This window comes from Rhopalosiphum padi, unplaced genomic scaffold, assembly GCF_020882245.1.
Source record: "Rhopalosiphum padi isolate XX-2018 unplaced genomic scaffold, ASM2088224v1 scaffold8, whole genome shotgun sequence".
NCBI lineage: Eukaryota > Metazoa > Arthropoda > Insecta > Hemiptera > Aphididae > Rhopalosiphum > Rhopalosiphum padi.
Window position 1 is genome coordinate 17,892 of NW_026870025.1, and position 18,735 is coordinate 36,626.

At 25.5% G+C, this 18,735-nt stretch overlaps 1 long non-coding RNA gene across 5 annotated transcripts in view; it reads left to right on the top strand.

The window, feature by feature from the left end:
- LOC132931576 (uncharacterized) overlaps nt 1-17,379 on the top strand; it is a 29,757-nt gene extending 12,378 nt beyond the window's left edge. For 2 of the 5 annotated variants that reach the window (XR_009662751.1, XR_009662753.1), the window contains exons 4-12: nt 9,824-9,873; nt 11,736-11,865; nt 12,187-12,329; nt 12,824-12,923; nt 13,429-14,143; nt 15,472-15,614; nt 15,922-16,064; nt 16,558-16,657; nt 17,164-17,379. This is a non-coding gene — a long non-coding RNA (uncharacterized LOC132931576). Of the gene's footprint in view, nt 1-282; nt 500-1,791; nt 1,923-5,571; nt 5,703-9,137; nt 9,238-9,742; nt 9,950-11,735; nt 11,866-12,186; nt 12,330-12,823; nt 12,924-13,428; nt 14,144-15,471; nt 15,615-15,921; nt 16,065-16,557; nt 16,658-17,163 lie in introns of all 5 variants that reach the window. The other 3 variants (XR_009662750.1, XR_009662749.1, XR_009662752.1) reach the window with 3 other exon arrangements.
- Nucleotides 17,380-18,735: the final 1,356 nt, after the last annotated feature.

An 18,735-nucleotide genomic window follows, 5' to 3' on the forward strand; every position in this document is an offset into this window, starting at 1 on the left:
ACGAATATTAAATATTTATGTTTTTATCTGCTTATAAAACACACAATTCTCAAGTTCATCTCTTGAAACCTGTACCACTATATTAGGAAAATGATTCTAATTTACCATTATTAACTTGCATACATTTCATTTAAGCAGATACTTCATATACTCTATAAAACATGATTTTATATGATAATTTTGACAAATATTAAATTTTCAAGTTTTTAGCTGCTTAAAAAGCACTGAGTTATCGACAAATTTTCCAATTATTATATATATTAACTTATTAAATTTTTTTAGATGGCAATACAGCAGATGAGCAAAGAATGCTGAGAGATTTATTCATATTCATAAAACTTTGGGAAAGTATGAACATCCAATGTTGAAAAGAACTAAAAGATACTGATTATAAAGATTTTATGCAATGTACGTGGTGTTGTTATTGGCTGTAATTGATAAAAAATTAATAGCATTCTATCTTAAAGTTATTCAAATGAATCCTTGACCATAAAATTAGGTAAATTATTTAAATTTACAATTATTAACTAGCATACATTTGATTTAAACAGATACTTCATAAACACTATAAAACATGATATTTTATGATAATTTTGACAAATATTAAATATTTATGTTTTTAACTGCTTAAAAAACACTGAATTCTTAAGGTAGTTTAATGAAACCCAGACCATTAGATTAAGAAAATGATTCTAATTTACCATAATTAACTTGCATACATTTTATTTAAACAGATAATTCATAAACACTATAAAACATGATTTTATATGATAATTTTGATGAATATTAAATATTTATGTTTTTAACTGCTTATAAAACACACAATTCTCAAGTTCATCTCTTGAAACCTGGACACTATATTAGGAAAATGATTCTAATTTACCATTATTAACTTGCATACATTTCATTTAAGCAGATACTTCATATACTCTATAAGACATGAGTTTATATGATAAGTTTTAGAAATATTATGAATACCTATTTTAATCTGCTTATAAAACAGTCAAAAATTAAATGTATACACCAACAGAGGGCGTGAGCGTCGCCGTAGTAGGGACGACATCCGTCGGCCGAATCGCCTCAGAAAGAAACTAGATAGTTGTGTGGCGTTCACCGTACTGCTGTGTATCGTAACGGGTCGTTGTATTTACTTAGATTTTGAGTCTACTCGTTATTTATTAATTAAGATTTTTGATATTATAAACGAATTGTTCATATTTTATGCCCGAAGTTAACACAAGTAACTGTCTTGATCCTTGACTACTAGATCAAGAAAATGATTCTAATTTATAATTTTTAACTTTCATTTTTTTCATTTTACCTGATATTTTTACTTCATAAAAACTATAAAATATGATTTTATAAGTTAATTTTGACGAATAATACAACTTAACATTTTTTCGTATTGAAAAGGAGCGATTTTCAGTTGTACAAATGTATTCTTTAGTTACACTCATAATACATTTGAATTCCTTCTACAAACCATTCTGGTACATTTGTACTATCTTTTATGGCTTATCATAATTATTATTTATTATCATCTGTTATCTATGTTTTGCAGTTCTACATTCGTTTTTGTATTTAAGTTTCAATTGTAAATTCCTTTCATGTATTTTGTATAAAAATGAAGTTTGTCTGTTAGTTTATGTTTTGATAGTTTCCTTTTCTGAATTAATCAGTGTTGTCCACGTACTAGTTGTTATATAAAAATTGTCGTTCTCCTTATGGTATCTAGTAGTGACATTTTGTCCTCCAACCATTATACATATTTAACTTACTATTTTTTTTTAGATGGCTGTACACCAGATATACTCAGGACATATTGAAACATGAATTACCATTTCTACCACATGGGAAAGTTTCAACATCCTACGTTGAAAATGGACTGGACGATCCTGATAATAATAATAGTTTTATGCATAGTACGAGTAATGGATATTGAATATAATTGATAGTCAATTAATATTAGTGTAACAAAAAGTTAGTGTCATGAAATCCAGACCATTAGATTAAGTATATGATTCTTATTTACCATTACCAACTTCCATATATATCATATAAGCTGATACTTCATAAACACTATAAAACATGTTTTTATATGATTATTTTGACTCGTATTTTAAATTCATATTTTTAACTGCTTATAAAACAGTGAATTCTCAAGTTAGTGTCATGAAAGTCAGACCATTAGATTAAGAAAATTATTCTAATTTACCATTATTAACTAGCATACATTTCATTTAACCTGATACTTCAATAACGCTATAAAACATGATTTTATATGATAATTTTGACGAATAATATATATTTATTTTTTGAACTGCTTATAAAACACACAATTCTCAAGTTAATCTCTTGAAACCTGGACCACTATATTAATAAAATGATTATAATTTATTATTATTAACTTCTATAGATATTATGTAAGCTGATTCTTCATAAACACTATAAAACATGTTTTTATACGATTATTTTGACTCGTATTTAAAATTCATATTTTTAACTGCTTATAAAACAGTGAATTCTCAAGTTAGTGTCATGAAAGTCAGACCATTAGATTAAGAAAATTATTCTAATTTACCATTATTAACTAGCATACATTTCATTTAAGCTGATACTTCAATAACGCTATAAAACATGATTTTATATGATAATTTTGACGAATATTAAAAATTCATTTTTTTAACTGTTTATAAAACACTCAATTCTCAAGTTAATCTCTTGAAACCTGGACTACTATATTAATAAAATGATTATAATTTTTTATTATTAACTTGCATACATTTGATTTAAGCAGATTTTTCATAAACACTATAAAACATGATTTTATATGATAATTTTGACGAATAATATATATTTATTTTTTGAACTGCTTATAAAACACACAATTCTCAAGTTAATCTCTTGAAACCTGGACCATTATATTAAGAAAATGATTCTAATTTATTATTATTAACTTGCATACATTTGATTTAAGCAGATTTTTCATAAACACTATAAAACATGATTTTATATGATAATTTTGACGAATATTAAAAATTCATTTTTTTAACTGTTTATAAAACACTCAATTCTCAAGTTAATCTCTTGAAACCTGGACCACTATATTAATAAAATGATTATAATTTATTATTATTAACTTCTATAGATATTATGTAAGCTGATTCTTCATAAACACTATAAAACATGATTTTGTATGATAATTTTGACGAATATTAAAAAATCATTTTTTTTAACTGTTTATAAAACACACAATTCTCAAGTTAATCTCTTGAAACCTGGACCTCTATATTAAGAAAATGATTCTAATTTATTATTATTAATTTGCATACATTTGATTTAAGCAGGTACTTCATAAAAACTATAAAACATGATTTTATATGATATTTTTGACGAATAATATATATTTATTTTTTGAACTGCTTATAAAACACACAATTCTCAAGTTAATCTCTTGAAACCTGGACCACTATATTAATAAAATGATTATAATTTATTATTATTAACTTGCATACATTTGATTTAAGCAGATTTTTCATAAACACTATAAAACATGATTTTATATGATAATTTTGACGAATAATATATATTTATTTTTTGAACTGCTTATAAAACACACAATTCTCAAGTTAATCTCTTGAAACCTGGACCACTATATTAATAAAATGATTCTAATTTATTATTATTAACTTGCATACATTTGATTTAAGCAGATTTTTCATAAACACTATAAAACATGATTTTATATGATAATTTTGACGAATAATATATATTTATTTTTTGAACTGCTTATTAAACACACAATTCTCAAGTTAATCTCTTGAAACCTGGACCACTATATTAAGAAAATGATTCTAATTTACTATTATTAACTTCTATAGATATTATGTAAGCAGATTTTTCATAAACACTATAAAACATGATTTTATATGATAATTTTGACGAATAATATATATTTATTTTTTGAACTGCTTATAAAACACACAATTCTCAAGTTAATCTCTTGAAACCTGGACCACTATATTAAGAAAATGATTCTAATTTACCATTATTAATTTGCATACATTTCATTTAAGCTGATGCTTCATAAACACTATAAGACATGATTTTATATGATAATTTTGACGAATAATATATATTTATTTTTTGAACTGTTTTTAAAACCCACAATTCTCAAGTTAATCTCTTGAAACCTGGACCACTATATTAATAAAATGATTATAATTTATTATTATTAACTTGCATACATTTGATTTAATCAGATTTTTCATAAACACTATAAAACATGATTTTATATGATAATTTTGACGAATATTAAAAATTCATTTTTTTAACTGTTTATAAAACACTCAATTCTCAAGTTAATCTCTTGAAACCTGGACCACTATATTAATAAAATGATTATAATTTATTATTATTAACTTCTATAGATATTATGTAAGCTGATTCTTCATAAACACTATAAAACATGATTTTGTATGATAATTTTGACGAATATTAAAAAATCATTTTTTTAACTGTTTATAAAACACACAATTCTCAAGTTAATCTCTTGAAACATGGACCTCTATATTAAGAAAATGATTCTAATTTATTATTATTAACTTGCATACATTTGATTTAAGCAGGTACTTCATAAAAACTATAAAACATGATTTTATATGATATTTTTGACGAATAATATATATTTATTTTTTGAACTGCTTATAAAACACACAATTCTCAAGTTAATCTCTTGAAACCTGGACCACTATATTAATAAAATGATTATAATTTATTATTATTAACTTGCATACATTTCATTTAAACAGATAATTCATAAACACTATAAAACATGATTTTATATGATAATTTTGACAAATATTAAATATTTATGTTTTTAACTGCTTTTAAAACCCACAATTCTCAAGTTAATCTATTGAAATATGGACCACTATATTAGGAAAACGATTCTAATTTACCATTATTAACTTGCATACATTTTATTTAAACAGATAATTCATAAACACAATAAAACATGATTTTACATGGTAATTTTAACAAATATTACAAAGTCATATTTTTAACTGTTTATAAAACACTCAATTCTCATGTTAGTGTCTAGAAACCTTGACTACTAAATTATGACAATGATTCTTATTGTATACGTTATATACAAGTATTACAAACTCTTATTATTTTAATATTGAAAAGCAGCAATTTTATGTTAATGTACAAGTGTATTCTTTACTTATATTTTGTTTTACATTAAAACTCAACAAAACATTCTGGTAGATTTGTACTATCTTTTATGGCTTATCATAATTATTATTTATTATCATCTGTTATCTATGTTTTGCAGTTCTACATTCGTTTTTGTATTTAAGTTTCAATTGTAAATTCCTTTCATGTATTTTGTATAAAAATGAAGTTTGTCTGTTAGTTTATGTTTTGATAGTTTCCTTTTCTGAATTAATCAGTGTTGTCCACGTACTAGTTGTTATATAAAAATTGTCGTTCTCCTTATGGTATCTAGTAGTGACATTTTGTCCTCCAACCATTATACATATTTAACTTACTATTTTTTTTTAGATGGCTGTACACCAGATATACTCAGGACATATTGAAACATGAATTACCATTTCTACCACATGGGAAAGTTTCAACATCCTACGTTGAAAATGGACTGGACGATCCTGATAATAATAATAGTTTTATGCATAGTACGAGTAATGGATATTGAATATAATTGATAGTCAATTAATATTAGTGTAACAAAAAGTTAGTGTCATGAAATCCAGACCATTAGATTAAGTATATGATTCTTATTTACCATTACCAACTTCCATATATATCATATAAGCTGATACTTCATAAACACTATAAAACATGTTTTTATATGATTATTTTGACTCGTATTTTAAATTCATATTTTTAACTGCTTATAAAACAGTGAATTCTCAAGTTAGTGTCATGAAAGTCAGACCATTAGATTAAGAAAATTATTCTAATTTACCATTATTAACTAGCATACATTTCATTTAACCTGATACTTCAATAACGCTATAAAACATGATTTTATATAATAATTTTGACGAATAATATATATTTATTTTTTGAACTGCTTATAAAACACACAATTCTCAAGTTAATCTCTTGAAACCTGGACCACTATATTAATAAAATGATTATAATTTATTATTATTAACTTCTATAGATATTATGTAAGCTGATTCTTCATAAACACTATAAAACATGTTTTTATACGATTAATTTTGACTCGTATTTAAAATTCATATTTTTAACTGCTTATAAAACAGTGAATTCTCAAGTTAGTGTCATGAAAGTCAGACCATTAGATTAAGAAAATTATTCTAATTTACCATTATTAACTAGCATACATTTCATTTAAGCTGATACTTCAATAACGCTATAAAACATGATTTTATATGATAATTTTGACGAATATTAAAAATTCATTTTTTTAACTGTTTATAAAACACTCAATTCTCAAGTTAATCTCTTGAAACCTGGACTACTATATTAATAAAATGATTATAATTTTTTATTATTAACTTGCATACATTTGATTTAAGCAGATTTTTCATAAACACTATAAAACATGATTTTATATGATAATTTTGACGAATAATATATATTTATTTTTTGAACTGCTTATAAAACACACAATTCTCAAGTTAATCTCTTGAAACCTGGACCATTATATTAAGAAAATGATTCTAATTTATTATTATTAACTTGCATACATTTGATTTAAGCAGATTTTTCATAAACACTATAAAACATGATTTTATATGATAATTTTGACGAATATTAAAAATTCATTTTTTTAACTGTTTATAAAACACTCAATTCTCAAGTTAATCTCTTGAAACCTGGACCACTATATTAATAAAATGATTATAATTTATTATTATTAACTTCTATAGATATTATGTAAGCTGATTCTTCATAAACACTATAAAACATGATTTTGTATGATAATTTTGACGAATATTAAAAAATCATTTTTTTTAACTGTTTATAAAACACACAATTCTCAAGTTAATCTCTTGAAACCTGGACCTCTATATTAAGAAAATGATTCTAATTTATTATTATTAACTTGCATACATTTGATTTAAGCAGGTACTTCATAAAAACTATAAAACATGATTTTATATGATATTTTTGACGAATAATATATATTTATTTTTTGAACTGCTTATAAAACACACAATTCTCAAGTTAATCTCTTGAAACCTGGACCACTATATTAATAAAATGATTATAATTTATTATTATTAACTTGCATACATTTGATTTAAGCAGATTTTTTATAAACACTATAAAACATGATTTTATATGATAATTTTGACGAATAATATATATTTATTTTTTGAACTGCTTATAAAACACACAATTCTCAAGTTAATCTCTTGAAACCTGGACCACTATATTAATAAAATGATTCTAATTTATTATTATTAACTTGCATACATTTGATTTAAGCAGATTTTTCATAAAACACTATAAAACATGATTTTATATGATAATTTTGACGAATAATATATATTTATTTTTTGAACTGCTTATAAAACACACAATTCTCAAGTTAATCTCTTGAAACCTGGACCACTATATTAAGAAAATGATTCTAATTTACTATTATTAACTTCTATAGATATTATGTAAGCAGATTTTTCATAAACACTATAAAACATGATTTTATATGATAATTTTGACGAATAATATATATTTATTTTTTGAACTGCTTATAAAACACACAATTCTCAAGTTAATCTCTTGAAACCTGGACCACTATATTAAGAAAATGATTCTAATTTACCATTATTAATTTGCATACATTTCATTTAAGCTGATGCTTCATAAACACTATAAGACATGATTTTATATGATAATTTTGACGAATAATATATATTTATTTTTTGAACTGTTTTTAAAACCCACAATTCTCAAGTTAATCTCTTGAAACCTGGACCACTATATTAATAAAATGATTATAATTTATTATTATTAACTTGCATACATTTGATTTAATCAGATTTTTCATAAACACTATAAAACATGATTTTATATGATAATTTTGACGAATATTAAAAATTCATTTTTTTAACTGTTTATAAAACACTCAATTCTCAAGTTAATCTCTTGAAACCTGGACCACTATATTAATAAAATGATTATAATTTATTATTATTAACTTCTATAGATATTATGTAAGCTGATTCTTCATAAACACTATAAAACATGATTTTGTATGATAATTTTGACGAATATTAAAAAATCATTTTTTTAACTGTTTATAAAACACACAATTCTCAAGTTAATCTCTTGAAACATGGACCTCTATATTAAGAAAATGATTCTAATTTATTATTATTAACTTGCATACATTTGATTTAAGCAGGTACTTCATAAAAACTATAAAACATGATTTTATATGATATTTTTGACGAATAATATATATTTATTTTTTGAACTGCTTATAAAACACACAATTCTCAAGTTAATCTCTTGAAACCTGGACCACTATATTAATAAAATGATTATAATTTATTATTATTAACTTGCATACATTTCATTTAAACAGATAATTCATAAACACTATAAAACATGATTTTATATGATAATTTTGACAAATATTAAATATTTATGTTTTTAACTGCTTTTAAAACCCACAATTCTCAAGTTAATCTATTGAAATATGGACCACTATATTAGGAAAACGATTCTAATTTACCATTATTAACTTGCATACATTTTATTTAAACAGATAATTCATAAACACAATAAAACATGATTTTACATGGTAATTTTAACAAATATTACAAAGTCATATTTTTAACTGTTTATAAAACACTCAATTCTCATGTTAGTGTCTAGAAACCTTGACTACTAAATTATGACAATGATTCTTATTGTATACGTTATACAAGTATTACAAACTCTTATTATTTTAATATTGAAAAGCAGCAATTTTATGTTAATGTACAAGTGTATTCTTTACTTATATTTTGTTTTACATTAAAACTCAACAAAACATTCTGGTAGATTTGTACTATCTGTTTTATTGCTAAGCATTATAATTATTTCTTTAACCATTATACGTATTTAACTGACTATTTGTGTTTTAGATGGCAGTACTGCAGATCACTGGAGGCATGCTGAGACATGAATTAACATTTCTATCACTTGGGAAAGTTACAACATTTTCCGTTGAAAATGGAATAGAAGGTACTGCTAATATTAATGGTTTTATGCAACGTGCGTGTAATGGGTATTGGATGTAATTGATATTCAATTAATAGTAGTGTTACAAAAAGTTAGTGTCATAAAACCCTAACCATTATATTAAGTAAATGGTTCTTATTTACCATTATTAACTTCCATATATTTCATTTAGGCTCATACTTGATAATAAACACTATAAAACGTGCTTATATATCATAATTTTGACTCATATTACAAATTCATATTTTTAGCTGCTCATAAAAATCTCAATTATCAAGTTAGTGTCATGAAACCTAGACAATTAGATTAAGTAAATGATTCTTATTTACCATTACTAACATCCATATTTGTCATTTAAGCTGATACTTCATAAACACTATAAAACATGTTTTTTATATGATAATATTGACTGATATTACAAATTCATACTTTGAACTGCCTGTAAAACACTGTATTCTCAACTTATTCTCCAACGGTTATACGTTATTAACTTACTACATTTTTTCAGATGGCAGTATATCAGATCAATCAAGGCATGCTGAGACACGAATTCACATTTCTACCACTAAGGAGAGTTTCAACATCCTAGGTTGAAAATGGACTAGAAGATACTGATAATAATATTGGATTTATGCAATGGTTATTGAATATAATTGACACTAAATTAATAGCTGTGAAACAATTGAGATTTGTTAAATATCTGAATAAAATAATAGTAAACAACTTTAGCTTGTATTGTTTATTCTTAAATTTTACCTATGCTATAAATATATTTTGTTTTTACTATAATATTTAAATGATCATTATAAAACATTTATAAAACACTCAAATATTAAGTTAATGTTTAGAAGGTTTGAACAATAGTTTAAGAAATTTACCATTATTGTCTTTCACGTGTTTCATTTAACCTGGTATTTTGAATACACTATAATACATGTTTTTATATGATAATTTTGACAAATTCCAATTTTAAACTGCTTAAAAAAACACTCAAAATTATTAAATGTATGCACCGACAGAGGGCGGTAGTGGGGACGACATCCGCCGGACGGCCTTTTGACATAATTGACGGTTGTTTTTACTTAGCTATTGGGTGTAGTTGTTGTTCATTTAATAAAGATTTTTGATATTATAAACGAATTGTTCATATTTTATGCCCGAAGTTAACACAAGTAAGTGTCTTGATCCTTGACTACTCGATTACGAAAATGATTCTAATTTATAATTTTTAACTTGCACATGTTTCATTTAACCTGATATTTTTACTTCATAAAAACCATAAAATATGATTTTACAAGTTAATTTTGACGAATAATACAAATTAATATTTTTAGATTCTGAACGGAGTGATGAATGTATTGATTTTACAACGATGTTTGTATTATTTTTGTGTCCGTCATCACTTTTTGGGAGTAGTAATAATGCTTCGTTTTTGACTTCAGCCCCTCTTTGAAAAGACAAAATCGATTTTTTGATTTTGCTGCAAGTCAAAAACGAATCATTGTAAATACTTGAAATTTTCAACAAACGTTTATATTAGCGTTATCTATTTGCGATTAAATTTTCAAAATATTTTGACATTTTTTTAAGCTACTTATAGATAATTGAGACTTATCGTAGTAAAAAATAAATCAAAAATCGTTAGTCACAATTATTGTTTATAAGCATTTAAAGTTCATATGTTTAGAAAATATATCAAAATCACGAAAATTTGCAAAGAATTTTGAAGTTGAAAATTCATAAAATCTTTGTGATTTATACTTAAGGTTGGATATACTAGGTTATCCATAAGTTTTCCTTCAAGTAACAGTAAAAAAATAAATCCATTGTCAATATAGAAAACATTTTATGTGCGTATGAAATATAATTTTTTACGAAATCGCGTAAAATAACGATATATTACAATTTAAATATAGGTAATAATATAATATATCCAACTAATTATCATTGACTGACAAATCATCTCCGTTCAGAATCGTTTTTCGTATACAATCCTACCCGTCGTTGCATTCAAATTTAACACATCCATTATAGTGACCAGTGACCTACTCACCATCTCTACTATACACCGGAGCGATACCCACTTTTTTCGTATTGAAAAGGAGCAAATTTTCGGTTGTACAAATAGTCACACTTATAATAGGTACATTTTATATTCTACAAAACATTCTGGTATATTTGTAGGTACTATCTTTTATGGCTTATCATAATTATTATTTCTTATCGTCTGTTATATAATATTATGTCTATATTTCCTATCATTTTGCAGTTTTACATTCGTATTTGTATTTGAGTTTCAACTGTAAATTGTTTTCAAGAATTTTGTAATAAAATGAAGTTTGTCTGTTAGTTTATGTTTTGATTGTTTCCATTTAAAAATTTTTTCAGTGTTGTCCACGTACTAGTTGTTATATAAAAATTGTTGTCCTCCTTACGGTGTCTAGTAGCGACATTTTATCCTCCAACCATTATACATATTTAACTTACTATTTTTTTTTTAGATGGCAGTACAGCAGATCATTCAATACATGCCGAGACATGAATTCACATTTCTACCACTATGCTAAATATCAATATCCTACGTTGAAAATGTACTAGACGATACTGCTAATAACAAGGGTTTTGTGCAACGTGCGTGTAATGGGGTATTGAATTTAATTGATATTAAATTAATAGTAGTGTAACAAAAAGTCAGTGTCATGAAACCCTGACCATTAGATTATAAGCAAATGATTCTAATTTTCAATAATTGACATTCAAATATTACATTTAAGCTGATACTTCACAAACACAATAAAAAATGATTTAATATCATAATTTTGACATGATTTTACATGGTAATTTAAACAAATATTACAAAGTCATACTTTGAACTGCTTGTAAAACACTGTATTCTCAAGTTATTCTCCAACCACTATACATAATATTTAACTGACTATTTTTTATTTTTAGATGGCAGTACAGCAGATCACTCAATACATGCTGAGACATGAATTCACATTTCTACCACTATGCAAAACATCAACATCCTACGTTGAAAATGGACTAGACAGTACTGCTAATAATAATGGTTTTGTGCAACGTGCGCGTAATGGGTATTGAATTTAATTGATATTAAATTAATAGTAGTGTAACAAAGAGTCAGTGTCATGAAACTCTGATCATTAGATTATAAGCAAAATGATTCTAACTTTCAATAATTGACATTCAAATATTACATTTAAGCTGATACTTTCATAAACACAATAAAACATGATTTTACATGGTAATTTTAACAAATATTACAAAGTCATATTTTTAACTGTTTATAAAACACTCAATTCTCATGTTAGTGTCTAGAACCTTGACTACTAAATTATGACAATGATTCTTATTGTATACGTTATACAAGTAATACAAACTCTTATTATTTTAATATTGAAAAGCAGCAATTTTATGTTAATGTACAAGTGTATTCTTTACTTATATTTTGTTTTACATTAAAACTCAACAAAACATTCTGGTAGATTTGTACTATCTGTTTTATTGCTAAGCATTATAATTATTTCTTAACCATTATACGTATTTAACTGACTATTTGTGTTTTTAGATGGCAGTACTGCAGATCACTGGAGGCATGCTGAGACATGAATTAACATTTCTATCACTTGGGAAAGTTACAACATTTTCCGTTGAAAATGGAATAGAAGGTACTGCTAATATTAATGGTTTTATGCAACGTGCGTGTAATGGGTATTGGGATGTAATTGATATTCAATTAATAGTAGTGTTACAAAAAGTTAGTGTCATAAAACCCTAACCATTATATTAAGTAAATGGTTCTTATTTACCATTATTAACTTCCATATTTCATTTAGGCTCATACTTGATAATAAACACTATAAAACGTGCTTATATATCATAATTTTGACTCATATTACAAATTCATATTTTTAGCTGCTCATAAAAATCTCAATTATCAAGTTAGTGTCATGAAACCTAGACAATTAGATTAAGTAAATGATTCTTATTTACCATTACTAACATCCATATTTGTCATTTAAGCTGATACTTCATAAACACTATAAAACATGTTTTTTATATGATAATATTGACTGATATTACAAATTCATACTTTGAACTGCCTGTAAAACACTGTATTCTCAACTTATTCTCCAACGGTTATACGTTATTAAACTTACTACATTTTTTCAGATGGCAGTATATCAGATCAATCAAGGCATGCTGAGACACGAATTCACATTTCTACCACTAAGGAGAGTATCAACATCCTAGGTTGAAAATGGACTAGAAGATACTGATAATAATATTGGATTTATGCAATGGTTATTGAATATAATTGACACTAAATTAATAGCTGTGAAACAATTGAGATTTGTTAAATATCTGAATAAAATAATAGTAAACAACTTTAGCTTGTATTGTTTATTCTTAAATTTTACCTATGCTATAAATATATTTTGTTTTTACTATAATATTTAAATGATCATTATAAAACATTTATAAAACACTCAAATATTAAGTTCATGTTTAGAAGGTTGAACAATAGTTTAAGAAATTTACCATTATTGTCTTTCACGTGTTTCATTTAACCTGGTATTTTGAATACACTATAATACATGTTTTTATATGATAATTTTGACAAATTCCAATTTTAAACTGCTTATAAAACACTCAAAATTATTAAATGTATGCACCGACAGAGGGCGGTAGTGGGGACGACATCCGTCGGCCGATGCCCGATCGCCTCAGAGTAAAACTAGTTGGTTGTGTGCCGTTCGCCGGACGGCCTTTTGACATAATTGACGGTTGTTTTTACTTAGCTATTGGGTGTAGTTGTTGTTCATTTAATAAAGATTTTTGATATTATAAACGAATTGTTCATATTTTATGCCCGAAGTTAACACAAGTAAGTGTCTTGATCCTTGACTACTCTATTACGAAAATGATTCTAATTTATAATTTTTAACTTGCACATGTTTCATTTAACCTGATATTTTTACTTCATAAAAACCATAAAAATATGATTTTACAAGTTAATTTGACGAATAATACAAATTAATATTTTTAGATTCTGAACGGAGTGATGAATGTATTGATTTTACAACGATGTTTGTATTATTTTTGTGTCCGTCATCACTTTTTGGAGTAGTAATAATGCTTCGTTTTTGACTTCAGCCCCTCTTTGAAAAGACAAAATCGATTTTTTGATTTTGCTGCAAGTCAAAAACGAATCATTGTAAATACTTGAAATTTCAACAAACGTTTATATTAGCGTTATCTATTTGCGATTAAATTTTCAAAATATTTTGACATTTTTTAAGCTACTTATAGATAATTGAGACTTATCGTAGTAAAAAATAAATCAAAAATCGTTAGTCACAATTATTGTTTATAAGCATTTAAAGTTCATATGTTTAGAAAATATATCAAAATCACGAAAATTTGCAAAGAATTTTGAAGTTGAAAATTCATAAAATCTTTGTGATTTATACTTAAGGTTGGATATACTAGGTTATCCATAAGTTTTCCTTCAAGTAACAGTAAAAAAATAAATCCATTGTCAATATAGAAAACATTTTATGTGCGTATGAAATATAATTTTTTACGAAATCGCGTAAAATAACGATATATTACAATTTAAATATAGGTAATAATATAATATATCCAACTAATTATCATTGACTGACAAATCATCTCCGTTCAGAATCGTTTTTCGTATACAATCCTACCCGTCGTTGCATTCAAATTTAACACATCCATTATAGTGACCAGTGACCTACTCACCATCTCTACTATACACCGGAGCGATACCCACTTTTTTCGTATTGAAAAGGAGCAAATTTTCGGTTGTACAAATAGTCACACTTATAATAGGTACATTTTATATTCTACAAAACATTCTGGTATATTTGTAGGTACTATCTTTTATGGCTTATCATAATTATTATTTCTTATCGTCTGTTATATAATATTATGTCTATATTTCCTATCATTTTGCAGTTTTACATTCGTATTTGTATTTGAGTTTCAACTGTAAATTGTTTTCAAGAATTTTGTAATAAAAATGAAGTTTGTCTGTTAGTTTATGTTTTGATTGTTTCCATTTAAAAAAATTTTTCAGTGTTGTCCACGTACTAGTTGTTATATAAAAATTGTTGTCCTCCTTACGGTGTCTAGTAGCGACATTTTATCCTCCAACCATTATACATATTTAACTTACTATTTTTTTTTTAGATGGCAGTACAGCAGATCATTCAATACATGCCGAGACATGAATTCACATTTCTACCACTATGCTAAATATCAATATCCTACGTTGAAAATGTACTAGACGATACTGCTAATAACAAGGGTTTTGTGCAACGTGCGTGTAATGGGTATTGAATTTAATTGATATTAAATTAATAGTAGTGTAACAAAAAGTCAGTGTCATGAAACCCTGACCATTAGATTATAAGCAAATGATTCTAATTTTCAATAATTGACATTCAAATATTACATTTAAGCTGATACTTCACAAACACAATAAAAAATGATTTAATATCATAATTTTGACATGATTTTACATGGTAATTTAAACAAATATTACAAAGTCATACTTTGAACTGCTTGTAAAACACTGTATTCTCAAGTTATTCTCCAACCACTATACATAATATTTAACTGACTATTTTTTATTTTTAGATGGCAGTACAGCAGATCACTCAATACATGCTGAGACATGAATTCACATTTCTACCACTATGCAAAACATCAACATCCTACGTTGAAAATGGACTAGACAGTACTGCTAATAATAATGGTTTTGTGCAACGTGCGCGTAATGGGTATTGAATTTAATTGATATTAAATTAATAGTAGTGTAACAAAGAGTCAGTGTCATGAAACTCTGATCATTAGATTATAAGCAAATGATTCTAACTTTCAATAATTGACATTCAAATATTACATTTAAGCTGATACTTCATAAACACAATAAAACATGATTTTACATGGTAATTTTAACAAATATTACAAAGTCATATTTTTAACTGTTTATAAAACACTCAATTCTCATGTTAGTGTCTAGAAACCTTGACTACTAAATTATGACAATGATTCTTATTGTATACGTTATACAAGTATTACAAACTCTTATTATTTTAATATTGAAAAGCAGCAATTTTATGTTAATGTACAAGTGTATTCTTTACTTATATTTTGTTTTACATTAAAACTCAACAAAACATTCTGGTAGATTTGTACTATCTGTTTTATTGCTAAGCATTATAATTATTTCTTTAACCATTATACGTATTTAACTGACTATTTGTGTTTTAGATGGCAGTACTGCAGATCACTGGAGGCATGCTGAGACATGAATTAACATTTCTATCACTTGGGAAAGTTACAACATTTTCCGTTGAAAATGGAATAGAAGGTACTGCTAATATTAATGGTTTTATGCAACGTGCGTGTAATGGGTATTGGATGTAATTGATATTCAATTAATAGTAGTGTTACAAAAAGTTAGTGTCATAAAACCCTAACCATTATATTAAGTAAATGGTTCTTATTTACCATTATTAACTTCCATATATTTCATTTAGGCTCATTACTTGATAATAAACACTATAAAACGTGCTTATATATCATAATTTTGACTCATATTACAAATTCATATTTTTAGCTGCTCATAAAAATCTCAATTATCAAGTTAGTGTCATGAAACCTAGACAATTAGATTAAGTAAATGATTCTTATTTACCATTACTAACATCCATATTTGTCATTTAAGCTGATACTTCATAAACACTATAAAACATGTTTTTTATATGATAATATTGACTGATATTACAAATTCATACTTTGAACTGCCTGTAAAACACTGTATTCTCAACTTATTCTCCAACGGTTATACGTTATTAACTTACTACATTTTTTCAGATGGCAGTATATCAGATCAATCAAGGCATGCTGAGACACGAATTCACATTTCTACCACTAAGGAGAGTATCAACATCCTAGGTTGAAAATGGACTAGAAGATACTGATAATAATATTGGATTTATGCAATGGTTATTGAATATAATTGACACTAAATTAATAGCTGTGAAACAATTGAGATTTGTTAAATATCTGAATAAAATAATAGTAAACAACTTTAGCTTGTATTGTTTATTCTTAAATTTTACCTATGCTATAAATATATTTTGTTTTTACTATAATATTTAAATGATCATTATAAAACATTTATAAAACACTCAAATATTAAGTTCATGTTTAGAAGGTTGAACAATAGTTTAAGAAATTTACCATTATTGTCTTTCACGTGTTTCATTTAACCTGGTATTTTGAATACACTATAATACATGTTTTTATATGATAATTTTGACAAATTCCAATTTTAAACTGCTTATAAAACACTCAAAATTATTAAATGTATGCACCGACAGAGGGCGGTAGTGGGGACGACATCCGTCGGCCGATGCCCGATCGCCTCAGAGTAAAACTAGTTGGTTGTGTGCCGTTCGCCGGACGGCCTTTTGACATAATTGACGGTTGTTTTTACTTAGCTATTGGGTGTAGTTGTTGTTCATTTAATAAAGATTTTTGATATTATAAACGAATTGTTCATATTTTATGCCCGAAGTTAACACAAGTAAGTGTCTTGATCCTTGACTACTCTATTACGAAAATGATTCTAATTTATAATTTTTAACTTGCACATGTTTCATTTAACCTGATATTTTTACTTCATAAAAACCATAAAATATGATTTTACAAGTTAATTTTGACGAATAATACAAATTAATATTTTTAGATTCTGAACGGAGTGATGAATGTATTGATTTTACAACGATGTTTGTATTATTTTTGTGTCCGTCATCACTTTTTGGAGTAGTAATAATGCTTCGTTTTTGACTTCAGCCCCTCTTTGAAAAGACAAAATCGATTTTTTGATTTTGCTGCAAGTCAAAAACGAATCATTGTAAATACTTGAAATTTTCAACAAACGTTTATATTAGCGTTATCTATTTTGCGATTAAATTTTCAAAATATTTTGACATTTTTTAAGCTACTTATAGATAATTGAGACTTATCGTAGTAAAAAAATAAATCAAAAATCGTTAGTCACAATTATTGTTTATAAGCATTTAAAGTTCATGTTTAGAAAATATATCAAAATCACGAAAATTTGCAAAGAATTTTGAAGTTGAAAATTCATAAAATCTTTGTGATTTATACTTAAGGTTGGATATACTAGGTTATCCATAAGTTTTCCTTCAAGTAACAGTAAAAAAATAAATCCATTGTCAATATAGAAAACATTTTATGTGCGTATGAAATATAATTTTTTACGAAATCGCGTAAAATAACGATATATTACAATTTAAATATAGGTAATAATATAATATATCCAACTAATTATCATTGACTGACAAATCATCTCCGTTCAGAATCGTTTTTCGTATACAATCCTACCCGTCGTTGCATTCAAATTTAACACATCCACTA